The sequence below is a fragment of the Theobroma cacao genome, chromosome 6, assembly GCF_053813885.1.
Source record: "Theobroma cacao isolate CCN51 chromosome 6, ASM5381388v1, whole genome shotgun sequence".
NCBI lineage: Eukaryota > Viridiplantae > Streptophyta > Magnoliopsida > Malvales > Malvaceae > Theobroma > Theobroma cacao.
Genome location: NC_142644.1, coordinates 19141630 through 19149897, shown reverse-complemented (window position 1 = coordinate 19149897; position 8268 = coordinate 19141630).

Sequence of the window (8268 nt, the reverse complement as noted above, 5' to 3'; positions counted from 1 at the left end):
TTTGAACATTTCATAATTATGGATGAGTAAGGCAATTTTGGACTCATTTACTTGTGAAGTCCCTTCATGAATGACTTTGAGTTTATCCCAAATCTCTTTGACTGTTGTATAACTAGAGATTTTGTTGAATTCAATAGGAGTCAGTGTGCAGTGAAGAGTGTTGATTGCTTTAAAATTTGTTTGGACCTTTTTAACTTCAGCTTTAGTCCACTCAGCTTTTGGCTTAGGCATTCTCTCACCAATGACAAAACTAAGTGAGGTGGGAACATAAGGTTCTCCTGTGATTACATCTTACATTTCATAGTCAAGGGCTCTAATGTATATAGACATTTTAACGCTCTAATAAGCATAATTTGATCCATCAAATAGAAGAGGCCTATTTGTGGATTGACCCTCAGCAACAATTGACTTTTGCAAAGCCATATGGATCTCCCCTAAGGATGTTAAGCCTTAAATTTGAGGGTATGGCTTTAATACCAATTTTTGGTCTAGTTGAAGTGCTAGAAGGGGTGAATAGTATTAAAAATTTTAAAGATCAGCCCTTTTTGAATGATAGAACTTTTAACTAATTATAGGAAGATGGATGTAAAGCTTGTGATAGCTAAAAGGCACCAAGTAAGGAACGGTAGATAGAAGTGAACAATGCAAGACTATTTATAGTGGTTCGATTTCCTTAACCTACATCCACTACTTTGATATCCTAATTAAGGATTTTCAACCCAACTTCACTATACTAGTAGAATTAACAGCTTTCACCAAGCTTTTACAAGGTGAGCTTTTAAACCAAGCTTTAATCCATTTCAACAAGCTTTAGAGTACTTCTCACACTCTAATTTTCTGAAAAGATTACAACCAAGTTCAAATACTTTTTCTGGAATTGGAATGAAGGACAAGTGTTTTTTTTGGTGAAAAATATTTGGCTTTTTTCTCAAAATGGTTCTTTTCTCATTCAATCTTACATCTTTGACTGTTGGACCTTTTTTTCATACTTAGAAAGTCAGATTTTTTTGTTAGGGGTAGTTTCTAGTCATTTGAGACAGCTTTGATGCCATTCTATCTATTATTTTATCCTCTAATGCTTAAATTCAAATAGGTAGACAGAGTTCGGCTAACTAGTTATAAGCAACTCTAATTATGGCTTCTTTACTTGTACTGTCATGCTGTTGAGTACTCTGCATTAATCGATTACAGGAGATTTTAACTGATTAAGAGATCTTTGTCTTCAGGCTTTTCTACTTCAGCAGACTTCCTCTAACTAGTTAATTATCCCCTTAACTGATTGGAGTTTTACTTCTTTTACACTTAACCAATTAACACAAGCTCTAATAAATTAAAACATCTTCAAATTTGCACTTATTCATTTTGGCTCCATTCAATTGTCCACTTCACTTTAAATTTGAATTTTGGTGTTTTGGAGATTATTTAAGTCTTGAAATCTAACCAATTAATTTCATGCCTTAACCAATTAGCACACCTTTGTTTTCCATTGTCCAACTTCACACCTTTGTTAAGCTTAGTGCTAATTGATTATGATTTTTTTGTTTTGCTATAACTTGTAGCCCAACCATTCCTTAATTGATTAAGGCCTTTTGATAATCAGTTACAAAAGCTCTGTCTTGACTAACTCTTTCCATCTATCTCACTTTAACTGATTAGCCTATTTATTATATGATTTTACTTTTAATCATTCATTTTATTAAGGGAATTTACTTTATCTTGCACACTTAAATAATGAAGTTAAACATTAATGAATGAAAATTGTTTTGTTATCATCAAAAACATATTGAATCAACATGGGGTAATTGATACTTTGTGTAACACCTCGTACTTTGATATGTTGGCTAATAAAGCTTATCGGATGCCAATTGAGATTAATTAGAATATTTAAAAGTGATGAAAAGTGAAAGGCATAGTTTGAAATAAAATATTTCGCACACGAAGAAATAATAATTAAATAATAATATTTTTATCGAGGATGAATTAGCGAGATAAAAAGTGATTCGAAAGTGAATCAAGGCATAATAGAACATTTTGGGTACCAACGAGACAAGTGAAAAATTTTGAAATAAAATAATATTTTATTAATAAAATAATATCAAAATATTAATATTTTATTTGATGTCAAAATTGGTCATGAAGGAGGAGTATATCATCAATTTAAGTGGGGGAGAAGAAGAACGAGGGAATTTCAAAGAAAAATGACGTTAGTGGGGCCCGTGTGTCTTTATTAAATAAAGTTAGTGCGGGTAAGTATATATTTAAATATTATAGTGATACCGCATTAAAGTGTGAACTTGATATTTTGTTGGTACAAGTGTTAAGGAGGAAAAATAGAAAGAAATTGGAATTAAAAGATTGTGGGAGGACTTAATTAAAAAGAAAAAAAAACCATGGAGGGTAAAAAGGTAATTTTACCATTAGTTTGGTCAAAGCTTCCAAACTCTTATCTTCTTCTCCCATGACTGGTTCTTATCCACCCAAAAGATATTTTCTTCTTCTCCTTCATGCTCCCACGCCATTTCACCCTACCACCATTGAAATCAAATTTTTCATTTCTTTTCCTTTCCTTTTTTTTCTTACTTTTTCCTTCTCTTATCTTATTATGCACCAAAACCATAGCTTCTAACCCCATTTTTTAGCACATCTAAACCCTAGGAGAGAGAGAGAGAGAGAGAAATATCTCTCTTTCTTTCTTTCATTTTCTATTTCTACTCCACCTTCATCAACACTTGAGTTTTCAACTTCAAATCTTCATTTTTAAAGCCAAAAGGTATATATTTCCAACTCTTGAAATTTTTGAATTTATGGTTATATTTTCAAATTTTATTTCCTAATTTCTTCAAATTCTTTTTCTTGAAAATATTAGGTTTTTATTGATCTTTGTGCCTCCAAGCTCATTAAGGTAAAGAAACCTTAAATTTGAATAGCCAATTTAATGGGTTTGTGAATTAGACTAGAATTCTAGATTAAATGTTAGGTTAAAAGGCAATTTAGCTAGTGTATATTCATTAGAATTTTTAAGCTCAAATTCATGACTTATTTGAGGCTGTCATGGTTTAATTGTAAATATAGGTTTTGATGGTATTTCAGGACTTACTTGGATTAAGATCTTGTGGGTGATAGTTTTGTAAAGTGACATTATTAAGGTGAGTGAACTTGCATTTAAAAGGTTTTGAACAAATGCATATGTGTTGAATGAAATGCTAGAATATCCTTAGTTGACTTTTTTAAGATTTATGCACAGGAACAAGCTTTTCACAAGTGATACTTCTATGTATTTAAACGTATAATGTGATGAATTACGTATTTGAAATATTATGTTGAATTTTCAATTGAATTGTGGCATGTGATGTATTGTCATGCAAAGATTCTTGATACATGTTGTTATATGTGCCATGCATTGAAATGTAATGTTGAGTGATAATTATAACCGTGCGTGTGTGGTGTGGGAGTGCACACAATGATGATATTTGCCATGTGCAGTGTCGGAGTGCACATGATGGGGATGTGGTGTGCGATGTGGGAGTGCACACGATGATGATGATATATGCCATGTGCGGTGTGGGAGTGCACATGATATTTGCCATGTGCGGTGTGGGAGTGCACATGAGGATATTAGCTATATGCGGTGTGGGAGTGCACATGAGCTGAGTTGAGGATGGAAGTTGTGTGAGTTGAGCCATGTTGTCTAGTTGGGATTGACCTTGATGTGTTTCATGCATGTTTGAAATGTGATTGCATTGAATGTTGAAAGTTGAATTTCCTAAACATTTTAAAATGATTTAAAAGTCAACATGGCATTGATTTTTGTTTATGATATACAAATTGCATGGTTTCACTACAATTGCATCGTGTTTCCTAAAGATCTTTTGTATCGTTTGCTTGTTCCCTTTCTATGTTCACTCACTGGGTTTATACTCACCTTTTTCGACTCCATGTTTTAGTTTTCAGGATCGAAGGTAATTAGATCCTAGGTCGAGGTGCTCCCTCCTATTCATCTTTCGGTAGGTTCTCTACGACTCTCAATGATAGCACCCACGCTCAGAGTCACTCTGCTGGTTGTCAAGGGTTTGTTGTATGTTTATATGTGATGGTTTAATGTAAATTGTGAGATTTGTTGTGAAATTTGTATGTACTTGGTTTTCACGATTTAAATTTTGAAGAGATTGTTATTAGAAATTAGGAGTTTTAGATCCTTAAGAAAAAGAAGTGATAGATGGACTACTTATGGGTTTACATAGAGAGGCTTGCTTAGGCGTGGTGGGCTATGCCTATTGGGCCTATGCACCGGTCATGGCCTGGGTTTTGGGCTGTGACAAAGTTTGGGTCAGAGCCCTAGGTTTAATCGAGTCCTAAGAATTCTCGTGTCAGTTAGTGGAGTTGTCGGAGTTAATGTAGAGTCTTGTTTATGGTTTGTGACTTCAGCACAAGTCATAGACAAGAGGTTATATAAATTGTTATTCCAAGTAACCTACCCTTTTGCTAACGTCACATAAAGGTCATAAGTGATGCCATCGTCTAGGTTTTAGATGCCACCTGAGACACAAGCGATTGTTGAAAAAATTTTAAGCAAATGCTTCTAATAAAAGGTTAATATAATGATATATCCCTTCGACTAAGTATGGAGGAAAGTGGAGTTGGACTAATAGGTTTGTAATAACTTGTTAATTTGGTGGAGTTATAATTTGATTCCATGATGGTCGATGAGAAGAAAATTAGATAACTATGAATTGTATTTGAGGTCAATATAAACCAGCACGCGTGATAATGGTAATAAGGGGCATATTTTGACTTGAATAAATTGTGATTGTTATAAATGATGTGTGGTCATCAAGTAAAAGGCTAGTAAACAAATCTGCTCTAAAGATGAGCTTGAATTTTGCTATGCTTAGAGTGAAGCCAAAGGATTAAACGACAAGTTGTGGATTTGGTAGCTTAAAGTTAAATGACTTAGAAGTGTTGATTTTAGTCTAGATGTCATATGGAGTTCTATGTTTGAGCTTAATATACAAGTTTCTTTAAAGATCAATTCAAAAGTCTATATGGTTCAGTATGCAACCTATGATGTAAATGATTAGTCTTGAATTTGATTTCTCCAAAGGTAAAAGATTTAGAAAATGTTGACTTTTGGATAAGCTCGAGGAGGGAGCTTTTGCATCCTAAGTTTACAAATTTGGATCTTATGGCTACAAAGGCAAGATGCAACAATTAAGTGAATTGTCTACCTTGCCAATGTTAATGGTTAAGGATTGGTGAGTAAAGTTAAGATCGCAATGCAAGGTGATGTACACTTTGATATTTATGTCCCTAAGAGTTATTTAGAGATCATTGCTTAATCAAATTTGCACTAAATGTTATGGTAAAGGTATATGAAGAAATATGTCCAAAATGAGATATGTTGAGATTAATGTTCCAATCGCGAACTTGTGATAGAAAGCTAGTTTTGCACATTGTGGTTTTCATGACCATGAAATATATGGAGGTTATCAATATGTAGGCATACACTTGGAGTTGTACATCTTGTGATTCGCATGCATCGTATGGAAGGAGATGTCCCATAGAAGGATTTAGCCTAATTGGTGGTTACATGACTATAGGCTTGGCATGAGATTGAGAATGCCCTAACATGTACGAGAAGTGTGTTGTGAAAGGCCGAAAGTCATTAAGATGAATGATAGGTGAAACATAGAAGTTGTTATGATGAGCATAAGAAGCTTAAGGATAATCAATGCAAATATATTAAGTTAGTTTGGTTCGGTTCGAATAATAGCAAAGACACCTTGGGAGATCTTAAAATAATGTCCAATGGGGTCAATGAGCTAAATGTTATCGAACATACATTAAATTGTTAAAGTTATGAGTGGCCTTGAAGATAAGCCTTTAATTGTGTAAGTCCTCAACAGAATTCTATTAAAGGATGTGTTTAAGTGTTTTGGAAGTGTATTGAAAAACATAAGAACAATATACTAGTTTAACTTACTATAAGAGGTCGAATTTGGATGGCCATGAGTGGCTTGTGAACAATCAAACAATGTATAAGTATATGCTCATAAAGGGAGCTATGATTAATAGATAAGGGTGGAACCTTAGAATTTCATTGTCATCATTATGAGATTATATTTTGTATAATATGATCTAGCGTAGAACTTTAATGATGAGATAGTGTTCACTACATTAGGCATTGACTGTAAGTTATGGACTTGTATCCACTTTGTGGACACCCTGGTGAGATAAATTCAAGAGATTTTTCACAATGAGAAAACATTAAAACTCAAAGAGCAAATGGCTATCTAGTCAAGTTGGGGCTTGTGACTGATATGTCTCAGAAGTATAAAGATGTGTTGAAAATATAAGGATGTTTGGAAATGTTGGTTTGAGGCAATGATTATCTTGCCATTATGTAGACCTAATGAGGTTGCGGTCTCGATATACTTGCAGATGCAGGGCATAAATTGTGAAACGTGCTTCCCCCACAAGTTTCAAATTATTTTGAGTAATTATCAAGGTAAAGTGCTTGTTAAGGGAAGGCAAAGGTTGAATTGTGCTTCAAATGCTTAGAGAACGATGATGATATGGTCTGATTAGATGATACTACCCTTGGTGAGGGAATAGAAATACACTACGAAAATTGTAGAGATCTACTTAGAAAAGAGATGATGATTTGAGATTTTAAGTATTCGTATACGAGTAAAGACTTTGGTAATGAGCTATGACCTAGAGGCATGATATTAGAATATGAATTCTGGCTAAGAAAAATCAGCTTTTAAGATACGTGGTGCTTGGGGATGATGCTAATTAGTGATTGACTCTTGTATGAAAATAGAACACATAAACTGGTTTTGAGTATTCCCCATGTGACGGTGAGCACGATCTGATTAAACATAAGAGGAGATGATCTTAAACTTGATTTATTAGTTATTTCAGTATTACAAGTGGCTTATTGAGCTTGATATGCCTAAGACTACTTGAAGTTGAAATTTTTGGAAATATATATATGAATATATTGTTGTAAATTGGTACAAAAACTCATACGGAGTTAGTTATAATTTGATTCGATGATGATATTCTGTCAATGGTTATAGCACTAGATAATGACTAAGATAATCTATTGGTGATCTTGGTAGAGAACAAGTTAATTATAATGCTGTCAGCTTGAAGGTAAGTGTTTATACTTTTGGTACGAGTTCATAAAATTCTATCATATCGTGATTAGCTTGGTGTTTTTGATATAGCCTGAGAGGCTTGGCATATGAACTAGCCTAATTGTAAGCTAGACTTTGTTAGGCTATTATGAAGTACACAAATAGATAAGTATGCCATGAATTTAATATCCTAAGGGGCAATGGAAAACAATGTATCAGTTTTGGTATAGCTCCAATATATAGTTTTCATATATGAAGATTTGGGGAAAAATTTATAACTTATGCATGAAAGTTGTGCATTTGAATTTATGTAAGAAAACTTTAAAATTTGCCTTGTTTGACATAAAGCCCATGATTGAGAATGAATAATTATGGATTTAATATTCTAAGGTAAAAAGGCTAAAAGAAGTTAATTTCGGAAAGGTCGTAGTAGATTATTCTTCAATTTTAAAGTGCATTTAAGGAAAGATAAGTGTCTAGTTTCATTTTCGGGATGATGAACTAATGAGGCCGTGAGATTCATCATCTAAAATGACTTAGAGGAATCTCAAGTTAGATATATTTGTATGTGGCTTATGACTAATAAATTAACTATGATTCTGGAATTATAGAAATGGTTAGTAATCAAGATGAGACTTGGAAAAGAACTTTAAAGAAAAAATTTTGAGCAATTTTAACCTTGAGTGGTTGAGCTATTGATTAAAGAGATTGGCTAAGACTATAAAGATGTGTGCAAAATGTCATTATTTATTGAAATGCATTGTTGTAAGAGTTGAGATCTACTTAGTAAGTAATCGATCATGAAAGTACTGGAGTTCTGTTTTTGGAAATATGGTTACTAATGGTTATCGATTTTGAATCATCCATGATCTAGAACATATATGAATAAATAAAGCTTGTTCTGATCCTTACGTATTATGAAATGCTTGAATGAGATTTGTATGGAAGTATGTAAAACAAAATAGAGATTAGTTGATAAATTAGACCCATAGTCAATGGTGGAATAAATGCTTGAATGTTGGAAGGTTTGATAAAAGATCAAGGTAGAGGAATTGTAAATGGTTATGTAAACATGCATGATTGATAATTTAAGGTTGATTTGATTGCGGGGCAACTAGAATTAATG